The sequence below is a fragment of the Canis aureus genome, chromosome 2 (assembly GCF_053574225.1).
Source record: "Canis aureus isolate CA01 chromosome 2, VMU_Caureus_v.1.0, whole genome shotgun sequence".
Lineage (NCBI taxonomy): Eukaryota > Metazoa > Chordata > Mammalia > Carnivora > Canidae > Canis > Canis aureus.
The window spans coordinates 40678532-40703787 of NC_135612.1; the positions used below are offsets into that span (position 1 = coordinate 40678532).

The window sequence follows — 25256 nt, forward strand, 5'->3', positions numbered from 1 at the left end:
AAAATGGAGAGAAGTTAGTTGCTTTGGACCTGTAATTATTTTACTGGCACAACAGAACCTTCTATAAGTACATAAACATCTCTGAAATGATTTCACCACTTTGGTATATTGGAATCTTGTGCTTGTGAGGGAGGCAGTATGGATCTAAAAGCAAAGGGCTTTTGTCTTCACCATGTTCAAGTGTGGTTTGAATGTGTTAAAGATAGTTCTAGGCCTTCTTATTAATCACTTTTCTTATTATAAGGTCACTACTAGTCATACTTAACTTTGGTTGAGTTTACAGGAAAGGGCTCCTTAGCCACATAATCAGGAGGTGGAATCAGTATATCATTTTCTTTATCTTAAGCTATTAGCTGAATAGTATTTTCTTTGTAGTTGAAAAGATTGAGATCACACATGTCATCAACTCATTTCCTGTAATAAACTGACAGTCTACCTTTTAGATTACATTAGTATTCAAAGTGCTGTATGAGCCATTTTGAGGTAATAAGAGTAAAATGGGCTCTAAGGACTTACTATTAATATGTGAAAATGGGCAGATGTATATGAAGAATACCTCACTACCTAATAATAGTAAACCAGCAATAAACCAGGGCAAAATAGTGTGAGCAACACAGGAAAGTGTGTAGGGCTGTGGAACCACTACAATGGAGTGGGATAGATTGAGAGGACAGTGCGGAAGAGGCTTGAATTATCTGGGTCACCCCTTCTCTAAAAGTGACTAGATTTTCGGACTGTTCTGCACAATAAGGATGGTATCCTTTCACATTTGTAAGAGGTCTAGGGATGGCACAGCAAAGCTTTGTAAAGTTTGTAATTCCAATATTTAATGGTCTTTGTTGAACTGAACTGTTAAGACTGTGAAGGAACAGAGGCAAGACTGGACCTGATGGTAACGTAATGTTTGGGTCAGAAGAGACAGTCAGAGGTAAAGCTCTGTAAGGCAGAAGAAGACATGTTGTACATCAGTTTTCCAAACTCCGTGACATGGGGACCTTTTTCAGTGGGAATATTTGTGTGTGTGTGTGTGTGTGTGTGTGTGTGTGTACACATCATGTATTAGCATTGTCCATAGGTCTTTTTTTTAAATTTTTTTGTAAATTTTTATTTATTTATGATAGTCACACACACACAGAGAGAGAGAGAGAGAGGCAGAGACATAGGCAGAGGGAGAAGCAGGCTCCATGCAACCGGAGCCCGACGTGGGATTCGATCCCGGGTCTCCAGGATCGCACCCTGGGCCAAAGGCAGGCGCTAAACCGCTGCGCCACCCAGGGATCCCCTGTCCATAGGTCTTACACTAGATTGCTTTCTCAAAGAGAACCTGTTTATGAGAGAATCACTTGAGGTGTTTGTTTTAGAGCAAATTTCCAAGCCCAAACCCAGAACCAGACTCTTGGCAGGTGGAGTCCAGTGATCTGCAGTTTCTAGGCTTCTCTGATAGTTCTTCTTGCTTATGTGGTAAGAACCATCGATGCCATGAATACTTGGCCACATTTCTTATGATCCAGTGATATTTTGGAACTATATAGAGACCAAAGTTATGTTTTGGTTAATTGGCATTTCATTTGATTCCTGTTCTATGCAAAGCATTGTCCTGGTAGTAGAGAAGACAAAAGGGAGTTTGAACTTTGGTCTTTCCAGTAAGAGACTTAACAGTTCAGTTGTCAGGGAAGTGAACTTGGCATACAGTGTCCGCTCATCATATATGTTTGACAGACTAATGCTTTATAATCTTTTTTCCTTTCTTCTCTCCCCTAAGCCATGTTAATTGCAGTGAGTTGTGTAGCCGGATGAAAGTCAGTGAGGATGAGTGCTGGTCAGCAATAAATCTTGAGTAATGACAAGGAAAGAAGTCCTATTTGATGTGATGATGAAAAGAAAGAACTTTTGGCCAGAGATTAAACTGACAAACAGTTTAAAGCTAAAACCAAATGATATTTTTAAAGATCTATTTGTCTCTGCAATTGATGATTTTACAAATGTCTGTTTTTGTGTTCTGGTTATAAATCTGAGCCTTAGCTTGCCTTTTTTTCTTTTCCTTGCCTCAGCTTTTGTTGCCATGAATCATAACTTGAGATTTGTTTAATCAAACAAATTTCAGTTCAAAAAAAAAAAAAAAAAGGAAAGAGGGAGTTATAAAGTCTTTATTAATTACTATGGTAATTCACAGATTTTTTTGAATAATTTTCTCTCCTGGTGATGGAGCTTAATTTCCCTCCCCTTAACTGTGGGCTACCATCATTTTTTGAATGGGGTAGGGAATAGGAAAAATAGTTATTTCACAGTGGAAAACTTGGCAGACACCCCCTTAACATTAGAAGTATTAAACCGATATTTATATCATGTACTCAGATGTGATGGGATTAGATGGCTTTTCACCTGTGCCTTAGTCCTCCCAAAGCTGTAACTCCAGTCTGGTCCTGAGAAAACATATCCAAGTTGAAGGACATACAAAATATCTGACTATTGTCCTTCTAAGTTGCAAAATCATAAAAAGTGAGGAAAGCCTAAGGGACTTTCACAGATTGGCAGAGACTGAGGAGACATGACAGGCAAATGCATTAGGGTCCTGGATTGGAAGAGAAGAGATATTAGTGGAAAAACCAATGAAATTTGAATAAAGCCTATGGTTTCATTAATAGTGTTATGTGAATGTCAAATTTTTAGTTTTATTATGTGTAGTGTAGAGTGGAATTACATAAGTTGTCGACATTAGAGGAAGCGGGGTCAGGAGATGGGATCTCTTTCTATTGTCTTTACAGCTCTGCTATAAACCTGAAATTATTTCAAAATAAAAAGTAGTTAAACCCCAGAGATGATCAAATTGGACACACAGAAGTGGAGTGTATGGTGCTGACCGCTCAGTGCCCTGGGGAACTGGGGTGAAGCCACAGAAGACTGGATCTTCTGTGAGTTTAAGTGGATATTGTGCAGGATGTGATTTTTAGCTTATTGACTTCTAGGAAATTGAACACAGAAAGGTCTTTGTTTGAGAGGGCTGCAGATTTCTAGCCCTCATAAAGAGCTTATCATTTGAGCAGGCTTATAATGCACCGTGTTATTACTGTAAGAAATTTGTAATGGTACCATTACAGCAAAACTTTTCCCTGGCTAAAAAGAATCTTTCAGCATTCACTTAGCAATTTAACGCTAGTGCTCTAACATCATCATGGTTAACCCTATAATGTTTTGTTCCTGGGTTTTCTCTCAGTAAGCCCTTGTGAGGATAAAGAAATTGGTCCAAAGTTATTTTCTTTCCTGTCTGGCACTAATTTTCAAGGATTTTTCTATTGAAAAATACTGTAGGTACTACTTTTCCTTTTGTATACGTTAATACCTGTGCATTCCCCTTCAACAGGAATATTCAATTTTAAGAAAGAAGACTTGTTTTTATTTATAATTATGTGGTTTACTTAAGGCAGAAAGAGGAGTTCATTCTTTTTTTTTTTTTTTTAAACCACCTGAGGAATGCCTGTTGGCTTTTTATATTGTTATGAGTTGATTCTGCAATAATTTGGAATTCTAGTTGTTTCATTAGGAGAAGATGGGTATGGAAATTGAAATATCCCAGATGATATAAATACACTTATATTTTTTAAATGGTTAGCTCCTTAAATAAGTTATCCTGTATGCCTGCTCTCTGACAGGCCCTGTTCTAGACACTGTGGCTGCAGCAGTGAGCAGAGCAATGCTTGCTCTCATGATGCATTTACTTCTTTATGGAGACATCAGAGGAGACAAATATATACTGGCAGATGGTGCTAAACTCTCTGAGGAAATACAGCATGGTGAGGAGATAGAGTGATAGAGGGGTCAGGGAGTGCCAGCCCACCTGAGAAAGTGAACCTTGTTTATATCCAGAGAGGACCATCTCTAGGAGAGGGAATGGGGCATGCAAAGGCCTGGAGGCAGGAAGTGTATACATGATTAGGACAGCAAGGAATGTGGGTGGCTGGGGCACATGAGTAGAAGGGGCCAGATCCTATAAAGCCTGTCCCTGATAAAGACTGTGGACTCTATGCTAAGTGAGCTGGGCAGGCCACTGGGGGCTTGGGACAGAGGAGTATAGGGAGCTGTTTCAAAGCAACTCTGGTTGGTCTGTGGAGAAGAAACTGCTGGGAAGCAAGAAGGGGAACAGGGAGATTGGAGAGCAAGCACTTCTGGTAACTCAGAGGGAAACGTAGCTTAGTGCAGGTGGCAGCAGTGGGAGTGGTGAGAAGTGGGTAGCTTGTTGATGAATTTTGAAGGTAGAACTGATAGGACTTGCTGAGGTATGAGATGTGGGAGAGAGAAAAGTTGCCTGAGCAGTTGGAAGAAGAGGAAGACGAGGAAGTTCAGGCTATAGATACACGAGTGTGAGTCATCAACATTTCCAGTGTTTAAAGTCAGAGAACCAGTGACATCTATGAAGGAGTTAGTAGAGATAAAGTCTATGGCTGAGCTCAGGGGCTTCCAGGGGCTAGAAATCAGAGATGAGAAGGATCCAGCAAAGGAGACTGAGCTGGGAAGACCTCATCTTTGATTTGCATTTGCTCAGTGTGAACTTGAAGGATCTGAACACTCACTGTTTGGACTTTTAAATCTACTGATGACTGATGCACAGGATTACTTCTTAAAACTGATAAACCTCAGGAGGCAGCTGACGACTGGTGGACCAAGATGGCTGATAGTCAACCACCATCACCTTCTGGGCAGAAGCTAGAATATTGTTTGCTTGGTGTAAGAAGCGATGGGGCTTGTGTCCCTGTGATACAGAGATCTTATTTATCATGGAATTTGATATTCAGGTACATTTGTTTTTGCTTATTTTAAAAAAGATTGGCCACTCCATAGAGTTGCATGCACCATTATCAAGTTGCTTCACATCTTTAATTAATTGATACAGAAATGTACCAAGGGCGTAGCCTGTTATCATCTTTGGGCCTATAAAACTCCTAATGGACAAAGAGCTTGCTGATCACCAAGTGATCTACTTCACTTTGTAATGGTTGCAGTAAGTAGATCAATAAGGTTTCCAAGTGGGCACTTGCCATGGAAGGCAGAAATCACTATTAATTCCTGGAGAAAGTTATAATTGAGTATTGATTCAGTTAAGCCTTTATAGTAAATAATTTGTTTTTGAGAGGATGAGTTTTAAAGACATCCTACACTTTTGCTATGGTGAGAAAATGTGTTTAAACTATGCTCTCCCAAGCCTTGCTACCCTATTCTCTGAAATGGGGTTTTTGAACACATCCTGGATGTACAGATGGTAAAGTGCCCAATTCAGAATTTGAATCCAGGCATTCTAGCTGCAGAGCCTACAGTCTAACCTTAATGAAGTGGCATTTTCTGTATCATACTGTGCTGCACTCTACCTTTTTATTTTAACTGTTGCCAGTAGTCATTTGAAAAGAACCAGTAAAGTTCAGTTGTTGACAATTTTAGACAAAGGGAAAATTTTCATGCTTCATACATTTCTTTAGTGGGATATTTTCAGTATACTTATGTGTTTAAGGTGATATTCAGCTGGTAGCAGTTGGATCTCATAGTACTCTGTAAGTTTTGTTAGACGCTCATCAAGCTAGTGTAAATGTCTAGCTGAAAAAGTGGCTTAAAATGGGTTTAAAGTGGTGGACCTCAACCCAAGAACCAACAAGAAGTGTGTGATCAAATCCCTAAGTTTTTAATGCAAAAGAGAGCAGCAGAACAAATATTCCCGGATCAGTTTCTCAAGAAATCTTTAAGCTAGTCTTAAAATTTCTCAAAAGTCAATTGAAAGATGCTAGTTAGTCACCATCTTCTAAAAAAAGAGTCCTCTGAATTCTTGAATCTTGATGAAGGTATTTATTTACTGTATGATTGAATTTTAGGTAGTTTAGAAGATGATAATATTCTACACTCAGAGTTGATTTTCTGTGGTAGTCTATGGTCAACCCTGTAGGAAGAAAAAAACTTGCCAGATCCTTGTTCAGAAGTCTTCATTCTCTGCTATAATTTTATAGGAGAACTCCATTGATGTCATCTTGACTTATAGTATGTGTAATAAGTTGTTGTAATGACCACCCAAAGATATCAAGTCCTAATCCCTTAAATTGGTAAACATCATCTTATTTGGAAAAGAGGTCTTTGTGATGTATTTAAGAATTTTAAGATGAGATGACCCTGCATTATCCATTTGGATCCTGAATGCCATGGCAAGAGTCCTTATGAGAGAGAAGCAAAGAGAAATAATACCGACACCAAGGAGAAGACAGGCAGAGACTAGAGCGATGTGGCCGCAAGCCCAGAATGCCAGCAGTCAGCCATCAGAAGCCAGAAGATGGGAGAGCAGAATCTTCTCTGGTGGGCCACTGGCCTGTTGGATTTCAGACTTCTGAGAGAGTAAATCCCTGTTGTTCTAAGCCACCCAGTTCGTGGTAGTTTGTTACACCTGCCTCAGGAGATGAATAGGGTCTGTTACCCAGAAATGCAGCCCCTCAAGAGAACAGGACACAGGCTCCACAGTCCCATCATGTGGCTGCGGCCTGAGAAAAACCACTCTCTTTTCTCTAACGTGGGAGTGTTTCTTATGGTCACGTTGTGGTAAGTACCTCACAGATGGTAAGCATTAGCTAATGGCTATTGTTAATGCTTGCTTGGTCTGAAGCAGTGATTCTCAAAAAGTGGTGCACAGACCAGCAGCTTGAGCATCACCTGGTTCCACAGTCCCACCCATGTCCCATATGAGGAATCAGGTCCTCTGTGCGTGTAAACGTTACCATGTGTCAGAGTCACCTGAGGGGCTTTTTATTTTTTCTCATGTGTCAGTGCTTTTAATGTTGTATACATCAAATTATAGTAAAAAGATGACTATAAACAACATGCAGCCCCTCTATTTTCATGAACAGCACAACAGATTACAGTAAACCGAGTTTATATTCCACCATCAAGTGTGGTTCTCTCATTAGTTCACTTTGTGACGGGTCATTAAGAATATCTTCAAATCCAATAGTCTCATCATTACCCCTTAAAATATCCAATGAAAGGTTTGAGCTTGGAAGAAATGGAAGACGCTGAACCTGCTGCACTGCCTTGAATTCCATTTGTAATTTTAGTGGAGCAAACAGACTCTGGATGTTTCTTAGTGTAGAAAAATTCATTTTATCTTGGTTGAACTGGAAATTTTTTTCTGATAATTCAGGAGGATGACTGGGCAAAAGTTCGTTTTTCACACAAGGCAGACCTTTTCAAAGAAGATCATGCTGTTCAAAAGGTCCACTTATTGAAAGTTCAGTAACTGGAATACTGTCCTTCAGCTGAGATCCAAGTCCTCTGGCATTCATCTTCACTTGCTCTGTGAACAGCCGCTTGACCCTCCTGAGGGGCTTTTTAAAACAGACTGCTGAACCCCATCCCTGGACCTGAAAATTGACATTTATAACAAGTTGCCAGGTGCTTCTGATGCTGCTGGTCTGGGGACCACACTTTAAGGATCACTGGTCTAAGGTTTGGTGGTTTACAGAACAGTGAGTAGAAACAGATTTTGATTTGCTTGTTTTTTTTTTTAAATAAACTTTTGGCTTTACAAGAGTTTTGGGTTTACAGAAAAATTACGAAGATAAAGGCCATATTCTACTCAGATGTTCTTAGTTTTTACCTACTGTCTTTTTTTTTTATCATCATGTCTCCGTAGGCCTCTCTGGTCTGTGACAGTTTCTTTAGCTTTCCTTGTTTTTGATGGCCTTGATCGTTTTGAGAAATCCTGGTTAGGTATTTTGTAAAATGTCCCTCTTCAGGATTTTTCTGATGTTTTTCTCATGCTTAGACTGGGGTTATGGGATTTGAGAGGAAGACCACAGAAGTGAAGTGCTGTTCTTCATGTCATAATACTGTCAACATGATTTAGCACCATTGATGTTGGGACACCTAGTTGAGGGAGTGTTAGGTGTCTCCTCTGTGAAAACTCTTTCCTCTCCTTTCCAGAATATGCTTTTTGGAAGGTAGGCACAGTCCACACTTAAGGAGTGAGGAGTTATGCTCCCACAGCCTGACGTCAGACTGTCTATGTATATTATATAGAATTCCAAAGAGGAGATTTGTCTGTTCTCTCCCATTCATTTACTCAATTGTTAATTTATATCAGTATGGACTCGTAGGTATTTATTTTATATTTCAGTTCGTATGCTACTTTATTTGGTTGCTACAATTGTTCCAGCTCTGACCATTGGGAATTGATTCAGTTGGATTCCCCCCCTCCTTCTCCTTCTCCTCCCCCTCCCCTTCCTTTCTCTTGAGCACTTCCCTTACTTTTTGGCATCAGAAGATACTGCAGGCTTATCTTGTGAATTTTCTGCCAAAGTCCTATAATCAGCTGTATTTTCAAGGAGCCCACACTCCTATTGGAAAAGGGCATTTGGAGATCAAGATCTGGGTGCTAGGTGTGCTGGTTGCTATTGGGGTGTCCATTGCTTCTAGGTCCACTCAGATGACATAGAGCAAGGAAATCTATGTGTGTATGCTAGCTCACGTGTATACAAGATCTCTTAACTATTTGCGTATAACCACCTATATCTATAGGAGACTAGACATGCATTGGTAATGATGTCTCCAGGTCAGATCATCAGCACATGGGTCATTCGAGCCTCTTCCTTTTGTTGGATTGTACCTCCCACTTGAGCAGTGAGAAACCTGTTGCCATCCATCATCCCTTTAGTTAATTGTTCAGTTCCAGTGTCTGTGTGTAGCGGTTTCTGAATCTTGAGCATGTGAGTACAGTGCTCTTGTACAGTTTCATTTGGGTTTAATCTTAATTTTTCTTCATTTCCATACTTGGGTCAGCAACCTTCTCCCGCATTCTCCTTGGTGTGATTGTTTCATATATTTGTAAAACTGTTTGTTTTGTTATTGGCTACATTCCATCCTGGAGTCCCCTGAACTCTTAGGTGACTTAAAAAAAAATTGTATACGTTAAGGTTCACTCTTTGTGCTATAAAATTCCATGGGTTTTGATAAATATCTATCATTACAGTATCACACAACATCATTTTAATGCATACTGTATGTAGTATAATGTATCTATCACTGTATCCATACAATGTCATGTATCCATCATTTCAGTATCATACAGAATAGTTTCACTGCCCTAAAAAAATCCCTGTGTTCCACCTATTCAGTGCTCCTCCTGTACACCTCGCACCCTTTAAGTCCTTGGCAGCTGCTGATCTTTTTATTGTTTCTAGAGTTTTGCCTTTTCTAGAATGTCATAAAATTGAAATCAAACAGTATATAGTTTTTTCAGACTGGCTTTTTTAGTAAGGAACAGGCATTTAGGGTTTATCCTCATTTGTGGTTTGATAACTCATTTCTTTTCATTCCCAAATAATACTCCATTGTCTGGATGTCTATGGTCCATTCTTCTGTTGCAGGATGTTTTGATTGCTTCTAGTTTTTTTGTGATTATGAATAAAGTTGCTATAAAAACATTGGCATTCATGATTTTGTGTAGACATACGTTGTTAAGTCAGTTGGGTAAATATCTAGAAGGGTGATTGCTGGATGTATGGGAATAGTGTGTTTAGCTTTATAAGAAACCGCCAAGCTGTATTCCAGGGTGGTGGTAGCATGTTGTCTTCCCACCAGCAGTGAATGAGAGTTTCTATTGCTCTTATGCTCTTGAGCACTTGGTGTTGTCCACATTTGGCTGTTTTAATAGGTGTGTAGTGTATTTCTTTGTTGTTTGAAGGAGGAGGTTTTTCATATCCTATTTATGTTTTAGTCCAGGCTGATGTGCTTTTATTTGGTGCTGTTTTAACTGTTTATAATTTGGGCAAGTGGCTCTTTCAATTTTTGTATTTTAATATTAAGCTTGGACAGGTTTGTGCTTGACTATAATGAGGATGTGGAAAATTGTTGAATTGATCTCTGAGGTTAGGTTTGATTTTTTTTTTCCCCTCCCTCTTCTTTTTTTTTTGGTTGTTCATGTGCCTTAGGCATCTAGAATATTAATGCAGAGCACTTTAACGGTAATGGCAGAAGTTTTCTGAACAAGTCTGAACAACATACAGAAGATGATTACATTCAGTGTTTCATACTGAGGTAAATATTAACAAAAGCTGAGAGTGATTTTGAAGACAGGTACGTGAATTGTTCATTCACCGGTAGTTAATAAAATAAATGCCTTCCATGAGATGGTGATGTTGTATGGCAGGGGTATGAAGCTGAGTAAACTTGTACCCATCCTTGCCATTGTGGAACTTTTCTAAAGGGAGAGACATGACATATAAACTTCTGTGATTTATTCAATACTCAGCAAAATCAACACTCAGCAAAAAGTTGTGTGCTTGCTATGTGCTTGCTATGTGCCTGGCACTGAGGAGTCAGGGGTGAGCAATGGGGAAGCCCTGAGCTCTGGAGCATACATCTATGCAAAGGCACTATATCATTCTTTACAGCATGGGTTCTCCATCTTTCGAAGACAAAGTACAGAGAGCTGTTGGCATGTGGAGCAGGAATGCCTGACCTCAGCTGGTGAGCAGGACAGCCTCTGTGAGGGAGTGTGTAAAGGATGAGTTACGAATTCAGTAGGTTCAGGTGGGAAGGGGTGAGATGAGAAGGGTAAGGAGTAGATGGAGCCAAGTTGAGGGTAGTCAGATAGCAACACCTGGGAATATTTTAAAGTCAACTTTAAATATTTAAAGTCAACTTGCTTTCGTTCTGATGATTTCCCACAGCAAAGGCTGTTATAGTGCAAGCCCTAACCCCTTCCCCTTTATAGGTAGATAAAGTGCCAGTGGTAGAATTCAAAATACTTCTTGCAAAGACTGGAATTTTTTTTTATAGGACCTTTTTACCATCTAACAGAAGTAGTACAGACTAATGTAAGAGTAAAAAGCATTCTTCTTCTTTCAGCCAGGCAGAAGATCAAAGATGGATAAGACAAGAACCTTACTTTCAAGGAGCTTGTAGTCCTACAGGCTATACACGTACAGAGATCATGTGTAATCACACATCTCAGAGAGAAATGGTACTAATAACAGAGCTAGGAATAGGATGTTCTAGGAAACCAGAAACAGACTGCTTGGGGTAGAGGAGTGGGTGGCAGGGAGAAGTCCACATGGACAGGACTCTTCCCAGAGCCTTGTTGACTGACCCAAGAAGATGTTCCCATTCTTACAAGGATGGGCATCCTGTCAAAGGGAACAGTAAGTATGAAGTCACAGGGATATGGTACAGTCCAACCTGCCGTGGAAACTACATGTGGCTTTAGTATAACTGGAGCAGTGAGAAATTAGACTGCAAAGATGGATGGACAAAAGTGGGTAGTTTTTACTTTAGGAGCTGAGGGCATCCACCATGCAGCCTGCTGTATGTGGACTTCCTTGATGTTTTAACAAAATTTTTTTCACCTAATTCCTCTAACACATAAACCAACAGGCCTTTGTATGGAAAAACTGTGGAAGAACTGAGCCTTCTGTAACCTGCAATAAGATCATTACAATGAAGACATTAAAGATTCCCACTGTTTATTTGTACAAGGGAGGTATATATACCCAGCTTACATTGCCTGATCCATCCAAGTGAACTTGTAATAAATATCATTCCTTGGTGTGATAGAAGAAATAGGGACTGTATATTTTCTTCAAGATCTCAAGTTACAAAACTAGGTGGAAAAAAGTGGATGCAGAATAAAGTATATTTTAGTGGAGTTGAAAAGCTATGTCAGTCATGCTCTTATGGAAGTTGCTACTTCTGCTGAAAGAGGACCCTAAAATCTACGTCTTATCTCCCTGAAATGCATGGTCACAGAATTATTGTTTCACCTGAACTCAAAATTTGAAAAAGCCATGGAAAGGAAGCAGACTTATGATTTGTTTAGCAAAGGACAAGAATTCAGATTTGGTCGGAGCAAATAAATCAAGCCTTTGGCACCTGAGAGTGGAACTTCGCCATATTTCATTGATGCCTTCCATCGTAGGACACACCACTGTTCTGTGGACCATTGGAAGGAAGACACTGCCACCTAATAACTGTGCCAGAGTGCTTTCTTACTAAGTCACACCCCAGCTTAAGAGGTGCCGAAATATGAGAAACTTGAGGTGGGGGAAGTTGTGGATTTCCTACTGCTTACCAACCTGTTGCATTGTGAGAGTGCTTGACTGTAGAATGAGAATAGTCTCTGAATACCAAGTTTTGTTCCCATGCTCTCAGTTCTTAGTACAGTCCCTGGCATGTAGCAGGCGTCCAATAACTGAGTAAATACAAATGGAGGGAAGGATAGATGGATGGACAGATAGATATACAAAGGTGAGGTAAGGGTTGAAGGTGGTTGTTAGCTAGGGAAGATATGTGAGGGAAGGGTTCCAGACAGTTTGAATTCTTAGAAAAATTAATAAAGTGGCAAATTTGACAGAGACTAGTGTTACTTATGTTATGGTATTAATAATCACAAGGATTTATTTAATACTTAAATGAGTGCTTGACCCCTATAACTTTACACATACAAATTCATTTTGTCCTCATAATAATTCAAGGAGGTAGGTGCTGTTATCCCCATTTTACAGATAAGAAAACTGAGGTCCAAGGTCATAGAGCAGTGATTTAGAAGCATGTAGTAAGAATGCTGGCATGAGAATACTCTAAATCTGTTTACAGTTGGAGATTATTTTGATTTAAACAATTGTTTTGGAAGAATTTACTTATCTCTATATTTTAAAATTATGTGAGCGTCCATGCCCTTGCAGCTCCTTGAAGAGTTTACTCAGTAGCTTCTAAACATTGCATACTTTCCCCTCCATTTTTTAATGGCCTTTCAAACTGAAGTTTGCCCTGACATTGTAGGCTTATATTGATAGTATACTCCAGAAAACCTTAAATTACTGGCTCCATGAGTTATAGTCTTCTCCTAGGATTTTCAGCTCTTTGTACATCATCTAATGTACCAAAGTGTATAAAAATTTATTAAAATTACAGAGGATGTACCCGATTGCAAATCATTTTTTTTTTTAAAGATGTTGGAGGGAGACACAGTTTGTGGGGTGAGGCTGATGCAGACCTGGGCACGGTCTGTGTCTCCTGGAAAAGGGAAGGTAAAAACTATAGTGCTTATATGATGTGCACAGGCCCTGGTAAGTTTGTGTTGGATGCATGTGGGGATGGGAGAAATAGGAGGTGCTCAGTGACCTGAAGTCGCCACTCTCCACTACACCTCTGCGCTTGAGATGCAGTATTCGCTTGCCCCTCCCCTGCAGTCTTCTTAATTATTATATTATTACAACTTTGACCCCAGTTTCTCTTGACTGACAGAAACTATTTTTGATTTTAAAGATAACAGGACCTGAGATTCTAAGCAGTGCTTTTCCGACACCCATGTAGGTATCTTGGTATCAACTGCCGGATTGTTACTTACATCAGGGTGTATTTTTCTGTCAAATGCACTGTTGTTGTAGTGACAAGAGTATGGGCTGATATAAAGAGGCTGATGTTGAGATGTGCTAGAGCCTTCGGCCTTTTTTCCTTCTGAGTGGTTCTGCTGTGCGTGCTGTGCAAAATTACCGCTATAGTATGCCTGTAGCCACATGTTCAAAAGACCTGACCCATAAAAGGTACTGTCTAATCACAAACTGTTTAATGAGTAATTATAGTCAAATCTTATACCAACTTTAAAAACAGAGCTTGTATTTGAGCTTTTTTTTTCCCTCTCCTTTTTTTCCTTTCCATGCTTCTTACTAGAAGCCTTCAGAAAGTTTTACCAGGGCTAGTGGGTAGATGGGGGAAGAGAAATATTAGACTAGAAGTTAAAGGCAAGTACTTGGAGAAGCTTGATCAGTATTTTTAACAGCACTAACCTGTTAGGAATCTTAAAGAGTTGAAATTACAAAGCTGAAGGCACCTTTTATATTTTCTATCTTGGTCTTGCCATCTAAATTGTCTTTCAATGCAAATTAATCACATACCATTAGATTCATGTGTAACATAACCCTATATCTGCCCACACCTTCCAGTAAGCTGAAGTGTGCCACTGTGTACGTTCTAAACAAATCTGTCTGCATATTGGAGCCTTTTCTTATTTGTATATAGCTGATCCTGGAAATTTAGCCTAGAAAAGATTTCTTTTTCACTCCTTTTCTCCTTCTTTGTTGACTTCATGCAAACATATTTCATTATTGTTGCATAGCAACTGACTTTGTGTTTATGATTTTTGTTTAGCAGGTTTTTTTCCTATGGAACATTGAATTTGTATAACAATTTCCAGTCTTGAAACATCCGTGATGAAGATTCTTAACTTAACCCTTTTTCCTTATAAACAGAAAAAGCTACATGGCATTCCAGGTACATATCCCTTTGTCATTTTTCTAAAATCGTATGAATTGAAATTCTGTGAAAATGGATGGCATTTTCAATGCTCTGGGTGTTCTCTTTGATCACCTGCAATCTGAAATAGTTCCCCAGTCTTTCTTTCCTTGATTTTTAGACCTTGACACTTTGGGGGGATTACAGGCCTGTGGAGGGTTTAGCCATTTGGATTTGCTTATTGTTTCCCCATGATTAGATCCAAGTTGTGCATTTGGGGCAGGAATACTACCAAAGTGATGCTGTGTTCTTCTTTTATTCTAGCAATTTGTGATTTTGATTTGTTCTGTCATTGGTGCTGTTTTAACACTGACCTCTCGATTGAGGTGGTATCTGCTGGCTTTCTTCACTGTAAAGTAACTTTCTTTTTCTAATTAAGAAGCGTCATTGTGGAGAGATGCTTTAAGGCTGTGTAAAGATCCTGTTCCTCATCAAACTCACTGCTGCTAGTTTTAGCAACCATCAGTGTCTCTTGGCTGAATGCAGTATTACTGTAATGATTGCCAAATGGCGCTGTTCTAATTCCATTCTTTCTTTTATTAGTTGAAAGTAAGGAAAAGCTTATTTTTCCCATATATCTATTTGTGTGAGTGTATATTCTTGTGTTCCTATTTTACTCGATGGGTTATAATCCTTTTTTTTTTTTTTTCCTATTTTACCTCCCTTTTCACTCACCTCCCCTCTGGTAACCACCAATTTGATCTATTTAAGAATCTGATGTTTTATTTACCCCCTTTTTTTCTTTGTTTTCTTTTTCAGATGTCACATGAGTGAAATCATATGGTATTTGTCTTTCTCTGGCTAACTTATTTCTTTCAGTATAACTCTAGCTTCATCCATGTTGCAAATGGCAAGTTCTCATTCTTTTTTTATGGCTGAGTAATATTCCATTGGACATGTAAACCACATCTTTATCCATTCATCAAATCAGTGGACACTTGGGTTGCTTCCATATCTTGGCTATTGGGTTGTAATCTTTTACTCTTATTTTTCTATGTTTAAATCATCCCAAATTCATGAATGGCAGACTTTTTCATGCTGGTTTCTGTGGCTTTCTGACCTGTCTCTGTCATTCTTGGGACGATTTCTTGCTCTCTGGCACAACAGAATATTTCAGACTCTTATATTTTTCTCTGCCATAGATCTGCAGTCTGCCATTTCTCTAAGGCACCCTGGTTCCTCTTAAGGAAAAATATCTAGAAGCCAAGATCTAGGCTCTAGGTGTGTTCACTGCCGTTGGAGTATCACTGTTCCCAGCCCTGTTCAGTGAACTAGAGTGCCTGTGTGTGTGTCTATCTATATCAATGAGTTCACACTGATACCCCAAATCTCATTTCAACACTAAAAAAAATTATTCTTGTTACCTCCCTTTTCATATTTTCATCTCTTCTTTGACATTTGAGGCATCTAACTCTCATTATTCTCAGATATATTTACTCATTGGATAAATTTCCATTGTATGTAATCAGTCTGCTGTTTCTGTGACACCAGCGTACAGACAGGTGCCTTACCTTCAGGCTCCAACACCCTGTGTTGGGTGACTGCTCCTGGCAAGCCCCCCCCCCCCCCCCCCCCCCCCCCCCCCCCCGCCTTTTGGGCCCTGTCTTACTGGATCTTTTTACCTTTACTTCAAGGAAAAAGTGGAAGGAGGGCAGGATGCCTAATTCCATTTTGAAATAGGCTTGTATAATTGTACCTATAATTCTAGGTATCTGGCCATGTCACCTAGCAACATAGTCCCCTCTGTAAGAGGATTTCTACAACCAATTGGTAAATTCAGCAAAACGGTATTCTTGTTTTGATATATGTTCTCTGAAGATCGATTTTCTTTGAGTGTTTCTTTGCACCACATGTTTGACTTGGTTTTTTTCCTAGTTGATTGGGTCTTGCCTTAACCATTTCTGCCTTCCTCTTAGAGGCTTCTACATGACGCAGTTAATTGACAAATGAGCATAGACAGGGAAGATGATAGAAGTACTTTAAGGTTTAAGAAAAGTATTTTGTTAACATTCGAAATGAAATATTGTATAAAGTACTAATGGGTATAGCTGTTGACAGCCAGCCAGCATCATGAGTTGTACTCTCAAAATTGGAATGAATAATTTTTAAAATACTGTTGTTAGTTGGCAAAATTGAGAAGCACTTGGTACTAATTTTTCCCATTCTGAAGTTTTATGTGGGTGTAACTCTTTCCTCCTCTTTTAGCCAACGATTTTTTGTTTCCAAAAAATGAGGTATAGAAGAAAAACCTTTTATTCCCATTTTAGGTAGTGAGTGGTTTCTTTTTCTTTTTGACTGTAAATGCTATGTTAATATAAAAAACATTTGTCAGGAGTGGGCTGTTTCCAAGAAATGGACTAGATAAGATTTGTTTCAAATAGTCAATTAAGTCAATTAAGATTTCACCCCCCCCCCCCCGAATTTTGTCTCTTTGCTTTTGGTTTTGTTATGTCTGATCTTGTTGCTTTGTGCATAAGATTTTAATTTTCAAGCCAGGTTTCTCCAAAAGGGGATCTAGGTGTATGCTGATACGCTACAGTGGTAGTGAGTAGCCAGAGGATAAATGTGGCTTAAGTCCCCAGAACACTAATGGTACATCAAGTTTGGGAGATGGAGAGATGTTATAGTGACACAGACATGGATATCATAGAGTATAATGCAAACTTGTATGAATTTTTTTTTTAAAGATTTTATTTATTTATTAAAGAAAGAGAGAGGCAGAGGGAGAAGCAGGCTCCATGCAGGGAGCCCGATGTGGGACTCGATCTGGAGTCTCCAGGATCAGGCCCCGGGCTGAAGGTGACGCTAAACTGCTGAGCCACCGGGGCTGCCCTTGTATGAATTTTTAAGAGTAAAAATGAGAAATGTATTATTTATTGGAGGACTGCTTTAGGCTATGCTCCCGAACTGTGGGAATATTCATTCATTCTTCCTTGCTTTTAGGATCCTTCTGTGTGCAAAGAAAAATGAAAAAACTGTTTCTTTTCTCATAGGTTGTATAGTATATTTTAATCCTTGATGCTTTTCTGTAGCCAGTTTATTGATGTGGTCTAACATCACTCTCTTTCCTAGCTCCCATAGTACACTAACTTATATAGGGCACCATATTCTTTCAGTGAACAATGTGATCGCTATTGGTTTATTTTCTGAAGTGTTACTTGTATGTAGTTAGCGCACATAAATGCTTCTGTTCGAAACCATTTTCATAGGACACATCACAATTGTGACCACAGCACTTAATATCCCTCCATCATCAGGGCCCAGTGAATTAATAAACCAGCTGATGAAGAGCTGCTTACTCACTGTCCAGGATGTTGTGAGGTGCCCTCCACCCCACTCCCATCCGCCACTCTGTCTCCAAGGCTTAGTGGCTTCCTTTCATGGACCTTAAGACTTTTTAAAAACAAACACCCAGGAATTGGTGCTCTGCTGCTTTGAGATCTGTCAAGTGTTCCATGGTCTCGCTAATCTCATGCCCGGTACGTCAGCCTGACCATGCCTATGTGGCCCTAGTCTGTTTACTGGATTGTACCTCTTTCTTTGCTCAGAGACTGCCTGTAGATGAGAAAGGAGGGCACGTTGGATTTGAGTTTGAAATTAAACTTCTTGTTTAGTCATGCAAACACTACGTAACATCCATTAAGAATCAGTGCCCTTGAATACTGTTATTTTAAGAGTGGAACATATTAGCTGTTGGCACTTGAAATAGAAAACAGAACTGTACCAGGGGCATGGGAGATAGTGCAAATTATCATGGAACTATCTTCAAAATTAAACTTCGCCACTTTGAGCAGAGTAAGTGTATGTGGATTTGTGTATCTGAGTATCAGAGTGGCGGATAACTAATAGTCTTCAGTAGAAATGCCAGATACTTAGCATTTTGTTATCACAGTTCCCTTTAAGTTTGAATATTTATCTTTCAGTGCGTAGCTAAAATAGTATTTGGTAGAGCTATATATAAATATATTTTTTAGTTATCAGGAAGCTCTGTAGAATCCATGTAGATTGATGGCTACTTTATATTAAGGGGAAATATAAGAACCAGTCTTTTTCTTGAACAGCTGCTGAGTATGCTGGTTCTAATAGTACATACTGAGTTTTTTCCCCTCCGAATCATCAGTATGTATGGTGGTAATTTGGTGACTAGGAGGCACTGTAAATTATTAGTTATAATAAATTGATGTCATGCTCACTACACAGCAGGCAAAAAAGGATGAATTAGAGACAGAGACAGAGATAGTAACAGGTTTTTGTCCAGGAAATCTCAAAGAATATAATGAAGTATTGCCATGTTGATTATTTAAAAAAAAAAAAAAAAAAAAAGAAAGAAAGAAAGAAAAGACAAAGGGAAAAAAAATCCAAAAGATTAAATATTGAAACCTTAGGTTTAATAAAACAGATTATAGATCAAAAGCTTCTTGCTTTACACTGCTGAAAATTTCTTTGAACTGCTAAAGAATGTTTAAGATATCTCTTAACCATAGTGGATGATTTATTTGTAGGCGGATGGAGTATGTAGTATTGCAAAAAACCATCACTATCATTTTTGACCTCTCTTTTTGCTAATTATTTTAGATTTTGAAATAATTTTAGACTTAGATCAATTACAAGAATAGTACAAAGAGGGGGATCCCTGGGTGGCTGAGCGGTTTGGCGCCTGCCTTCGGCCCAGGGCGTGATCCTGGAGTTTCCGGATGGAGTCCCACATCGGGCTCCCTGCATGGAGCCTGCTTCTCCCTCTGCCTGTGTCTCTGCCTCTCTCTCTCTGTGTCTCTCATGAGTGAATAAATAAAATCTTAAAAAAAAATGTTTAAAAAAAATTAGCAAACTGGAGCTACAAGAAAGCATTCTTAAAAAAATAAATAAATAAATAAAGAATAGTACAAAGAACTCCCATATGCCCTTCACCCAGATTCTCTGATGGTTAACATTTTCTACATCAGCCTTACCATTTTTCATTTTTCTCTATTTGTATATATTATTCTTTCTTGAACCATTTGAAAGTAATTTGTAGACATAATACTCTTTTTTGCCCCTAAATACTTCATTGTGTATTTCTTAAGAAGAACATTTAATTATGTAAACACGGTGTAATCATCAAAACTGGGAAATTAACATCAACATAATATTGTTATATCACCAGTGTCCTAATAACATCTTTGATAGCAAAAACAAACAAACTAAAACCAAACAAAAAAATACCATCCAGAGTGCAGTTCAGGGTCACATGCAGCACTTACTCTTAAATGTCTTTTAATTTTGACCTTGTCTTTGCCATTCATGACCTTGACATTGTCAAAAAGTACTGGTCAATTATCCTGCAGCGTCCCTCAGTTTGGGTTTATTTGCTGGGTCCCTGGCTAAGTGACATGTGTCCCCCTTGGTGCGTCATGTCAGGAGGCACACCATGTCATTGTGACTCCAGCTGGCAAAATTAACTGATCTCTTGCTAAGTCTCTGTTGTAAGACTACTGTTTTCCCCTTTTAATTCGTATTTTATAGGGAGATCTTTTGAGACCTATCCTATTTCTCCTCTAGCTGCCATCCACTAATTTTAGCGTGCATTACCTGAATTGATTACTCTCTTTTTCTAGTGATGATATTCTTTACTCCACCAGGTGGTAGTTTTTATGCCCAGCCTCTCTATAGTGGGGGTTTGGGGAATTGTTTACTTTCTCAGCAGTCATTTGAGTGACTAGAAATTTGGGAAGCCTTTGTATTGAGATTAAGTGGTGTCTCCCTTGTGCTCTGTTGTCCTATTCTCTTGGGTGTATATCCTCCACCTGTGGAATGGGTGGAGGTGGTGTGTGGCTTGGGGGGACTGTGCACAGGATCTACCAAGTGCCCCCTGGGTGCCTGCCCTTCTGTATTCTTCACCCTGCCACTTCTCTCTTTCGGGGGCTTATGGCTCTGTGGAACCCAGCACATTCCATTGTCAAGCTTGGTTTTAGGTGTACAGTCCTCAGTAGAGTTGATCTGTAGTTGTTTCCTTGTTTCCTTGATCTGAAAATAGCTGTTACTGAATCCTATTATCACATTTTTTATTTTCATACGGTAGGTGATACTATTAATGGTTTTCTTCTGGAAACAAGTTGCCTTTCTATGTAGTGCAAAAATAGAGTTGGAGGAAAAAAAAGAGAAAGGAATCTAGGTCTATGTAGAAGATAAACCCAGACCATGGCACTTCCCAACGAATTATAGCTCCTTTGTGCTGGTAGGGGGAAAAAACCATCTAAGATGCAAAAACAACCTGTTGTCTCATCAATACTGTGTATTTTTTTTTTCCTTATTTGATTTCTACTAAATAGCTTCCTTTTAAGTTTTGGTCCTCCTCTTATAATTTTTATCCTTAAGCCTTAAACCTCTCCAAAATTCCTAAACATGCAAAATACTATTTATGAATCAGCCTTTTTAAAGTAAAAAAAAAAAAAAAAAAAAAAAAGCCAACACCCTAGATTGGTGTCACCTTGTTCCATCTATACCAAGGAGTGCTGCCAGTGGTCACTGATGCCCTGGTCCTTCACTGCAGATTGAACCCCTAAGCCTCAGGCCTCACTGCCCCCTTTTAGATCTCTGCCTTCTTCCTCCCTGGCAGGCTGGGTAGGAGGAGAACTTTTCAGAAGCAGTGTCTGAAGTTGCTAAAGCTCATGGAATGCAGCCCGACCCATTGTATTAGCTCAGATTGAAAGCTCCAGTGTAAGCAGGGGGCTGAGCATTGTCCTCCCCTGTGGTGATGGCCCTGGTTGGCTTGCTGCTAACTTGAGATCATGTCTAAGCCCTCCTGTACACTGCCAGGCAGGCATAAAGACAGCCTCCTGTTCTCTCTTGGGCTCAGCTCAGGAAAGGTGGAAGGTGACAATCTTCCTTTCCTTCCTTTCCATCTCGTTAGCCTGTTCTCCGAGAATATCTCCCTCAAATGAAAAGGGCAGTCCCTACCAGCTCAGGGCCACCAGCGCTGCCAGGGAACGCCTGTCTGCATTTCTTCCTTGCTGTTGGTACTCTTAACCTCTTGTAATCACTCCATCTCGTGACTCACAGCTGTAACCTTCAGCTGAGATTTGCTTCCTTTGACTCAGTGCCTTCCTGCCTGCCCTCCCCACTTGCCCTGTCATCTGCTGGAAAGGAGCCCCACTTCTCCACTCATTAATTAAATGGAGCAGGCTGGCCCCAGAAGGACATTAAGAATTGAGGCTGGGATTGCTAGCCAACCTTGTACCCATTCTTAAGCATCTTTCTTATGTAGTGCTTTCCAGTCTATCCATTTGTCCCCTACTTTGTTACATAGGATCTGAGAGGTGGTCCTTCCCGCCAGAGTGCCTCCATGTTGATGTTCATGGAAGAGGTGAGGGGAGGAGTAGGCAACTCTGCCTGAGGTCCATTTGTCCAAACACCAGCCTCGTTATATTCTTTATATGGTGGCTTTTGCCAGGGATGTGCATCAGAATCCCAGATGGTGGAGAATTGGTGCTCTGTAAGAAGAATAAAGGAGATTGATCTTCTGTCTCTCCTCATAGTCTCTCCCAAGACACACACACACACATACACCCTCATGGGCACACCTGGGGTATTATGTGACAAAGTACACAGTCCCTTTGGGGACTGAGTCCAGGAGGCTGACCATGCCTGCACATCGACATGTATGGAGAGTGAGAACCCGCTGGCTCAGCCATAGAGCTGCCATGGAATTGGGCCTGGTGGTGGTGGCTGGAATGTGAAGGGAACCTAGGGACCACACAGAGCAGTTCTTTCAGTGGATTGAAGTATTCCCAGCAAGCCAGCAACATGACCGGGGTTCTGTATTTGAGAGCACCCCAGCAGGCTTGGAGGAAGGTAAGGCTGGAGGTGGGGAAGACAAGCAGGTTTGTGCTGCAGCCAGGTGAGGAAGGAGGAGGACCTGAACGAACTAAGAGCCTGCCTGGTAGCTGTGGGAGGATGGTTGCTTCGGAAAGACGCAGGGCTGCCTTGCCCAGAGTCTGGTCACTGACTAGGGTGCCGGTGGGAGGCAGAGAGCAGCCAGTTGTCCTTATCCATGCCTATTTTTTGTACTGCAGAATCCTCTTCAAATGATCCTTCAAGTTTTATCCATATTGTTAGTGTACCCTAGTTTGGAACCCTGAAAGGGACTTTCGTGTTTAGCTCCTTTATCTGACAGTTAAATTGAGACTTGCCTAAGGTCAGACAGCCTGTGACAGAGTGAGAGCAGGCTCTGGTTTCCCAGTGCCTTCCACATCATACTTACCAGGTGCATTCCATATTATAGCACAGCAGACCCTAATAATCTTATTTATAGCCAGTCTTCCTTTTTTGTTCAAATGTCTTATTTTGTTTTACGTTGAAACTCATAAAAATCAAAAAAGAACTCGAAGTATGCTGGCTCGAAATGACTCCAAATGGTGAAAATACTGTGTCTTACTCAATCTAGGTTGTCACCTGAGTTATAATGAATATTTGGAATTAAAAATATTTACTTCAGGGGCACCTGGGTGGCTCAGTGGATTAAGCGTCTGCCTTTGGCTCAGGTCATGATCTCAGGGTCCTGGGATCCAGCCCCATGTTGGGCTCCCTGCTCATTGGGGAGTCTGCTTTTCCTTCTCCCTCTGCCCCTCCCCCTGCTTGTGCTTGCTCACTCTCTCAAATAAATCTTAAAAAAAAAAAATAGAAGTATTTATTTCATGCTATGGAGAACTGGACAGCTGTGCCTGGTGTGTAGTGAAGTGAATTGTGTGTATGAAGTCACTTTTTCTCGTCCCTTATTCACAGTGGTGCTTCTGAGAGCTTCTGTGATTCATTCATATCTAGTTGCTGATGCAGCTAGAAAGCTGGTTAGAAACAGGGATAAAATGAATGTACCCTGCTGGTCCGTGGTCTTGGAGGGTTCTATTTTGAGGAGTGCTGCGTCTGTTTTTAGTTTCTTGAAACTGCCTCTTATGCCCAAAACCGAAGTAGAACGATTGTATACCACAAAGTATAAGTCATGTGGAATTCGATTCATTGTGTATTCTGCTTCTGGTGTTCATAGTTTCAGGTTTTTAATTTAGCTTGAATCAAATATGTTGGTTTTTGAACAACTTGCATAAAATTTTAACTTTGAAATTCCTTTTTTGGGGGAAGGAGTTTTGTTAGCACTGAAAAGGTAGGAAACTGGAAGTGTTGACTTCCATAGACATGATGTGGTGCATCAGGGAGACACAACCTGACACAGGTCAAGACTGGTGGTAGGTCTGGATGGAGTCAGGGAGCAGAAAGCAAGGACATATCATCAGCTGTACATGGGAAGGTGAACTTCGTGGGGAGAACACCACATTGAGAAATGCGTTTTGTGTAGACAAGAGTCTGCACGTGCCTGGCCTTCATCCATTGGTGGAGGCACCTGTGATGGTGAATGTCCCCAGTTCAGGGGTCAGTGAGCTCTTTCTGTCAAGGGCCAGACAGGAAATATTTTAGGCTTTGGTAGGACATAGGGTCCCTGACTTAAGGAAAGCAGCCAGAGACAACAGCAAGCAAAGGCGCACAGCTGTGTCCTGATAGAACTTTTAACAAATAGCAGGCCAAGTTCAGATTTTGGCCTGGGGACCCAACCTCCGCTCTAGATGCAGACGTGGGTGTTTGGGTTCCTGACTCTGCTATTACTCTCTGTTTCCGTGTCAGTTTAGCTAGTTCCTCAAAGCTCTTTTTCATGTCTGTAAAATGGGGATAATACATTTGACCCTTGAACATTGTAGGGGTTGGGGGCGCCCTGACAGTCCATTGCATGTAGTCGAAAACCCACGAATAACTTTTAATTCCCCCAGAACTTACGTGTCAACACCCTACTCTTGGTCATAAACCTTACCAATAACAAATAGTTGATTAACACTTATTTTGTGTGTTCTGTGTGTTATTTACTGTATTTTTACAATAAAGGAAGCTAGAGGGCAGAAAACATTAAAATTCTCAGGAAGAGAAAATGCATTTACTGGACTATTCAGTATTTATTGAAAAAAATCTGTGTGTAAGTGGCCCCTCACAGTTCGAAGCTGTGTTCGTGGGTCACTTGTACCTAGGGCCAGCATGAGTTACTTGAAATAATATGTAAAATACTACTCAGAGGGTAGTAGTAGTAGTTGCCTTGTGTTTTTTGTGAGATGTCATCCTGTAAAGTTGCATCTAAATCATAGTTTGTTCATTGGCTCATGCATTGAATACAGAGGCACATTTACATCTTGTGTGACTCACTAAAGGGCTAACCATTATATCAGACACCTGGGGAATGCAGCTGAGAGAGACATGAACTTCTTTTTTGGGTAACAGTGGGGGGTAGGTATTCCAGGATCATAGGGACTCTGTTCCTTACAGTTAGGCACCGACATTTCCTGCTTCTCTGGTCGCCTGTGGCATCATCCTCAACTGCCTAGTTAGAGGGCTCCGATTTCCTCCGGTTTCTGGTTTCCAACGGCTGGTTTCCAACAGCGGACAGCCACAGGAGGAGGGGACAAGAGCCTGGGGAGATAGAGCCAGGCCTTGGAGGAGGGCACTGGCTGAAAGGGGGAGCACATCGCTTACATTCACATTGTGGAAGAGAACCTGGGTCATACCTAACTATGTGGGGCCAGCGGCTGGAGCCAGGCCATACAGCCTGTCACCAGGTGGAAGGGAGCCTATATCCTGGCAGGCAGGTCACAGTTGGTTGCCACAAGATTGAAAGCAGCCTTTACATCCTGTCATGAACCTGTGCATCCATAGTTGCCTTTCCTCCCTCTTGTGGAGTAGTGGATTGAGTTTCTTTCACTCAGCTTGTAAGTGCAAAGTGTTACAGTATCACTGGTGGAAATCATGGCAAGCAGACCGAGGTCAGACATTGAAGAGATAAAATTGTGCAGTGCAGTTTAATTTTTTACCTTTTATGTTAAAAAGCTCCTAGTATGAGATCCAAATACAAAATAGGCTTTCTCTCCAGCATTTCC

The 25256-nt window shown here is 40.4% G+C and overlaps 1 protein-coding gene and 1 pseudogene across 2 annotated transcripts in view; one reads left to right on the plus strand and one right to left on the minus strand.

The window, feature by feature from the left end:
* The window catches only part of CHSY1 (chondroitin sulfate synthase 1), a 73378-nt gene that overhangs the window by 26763 nt on the left and 21359 nt on the right, over window positions 1-25256 (plus strand). The gene's annotated exons all lie outside the window — the stretch shown is intronic.
* On the minus strand, window positions 6775-7334 carry LOC144290537 (proteasome maturation protein pseudogene; annotated as a pseudogene).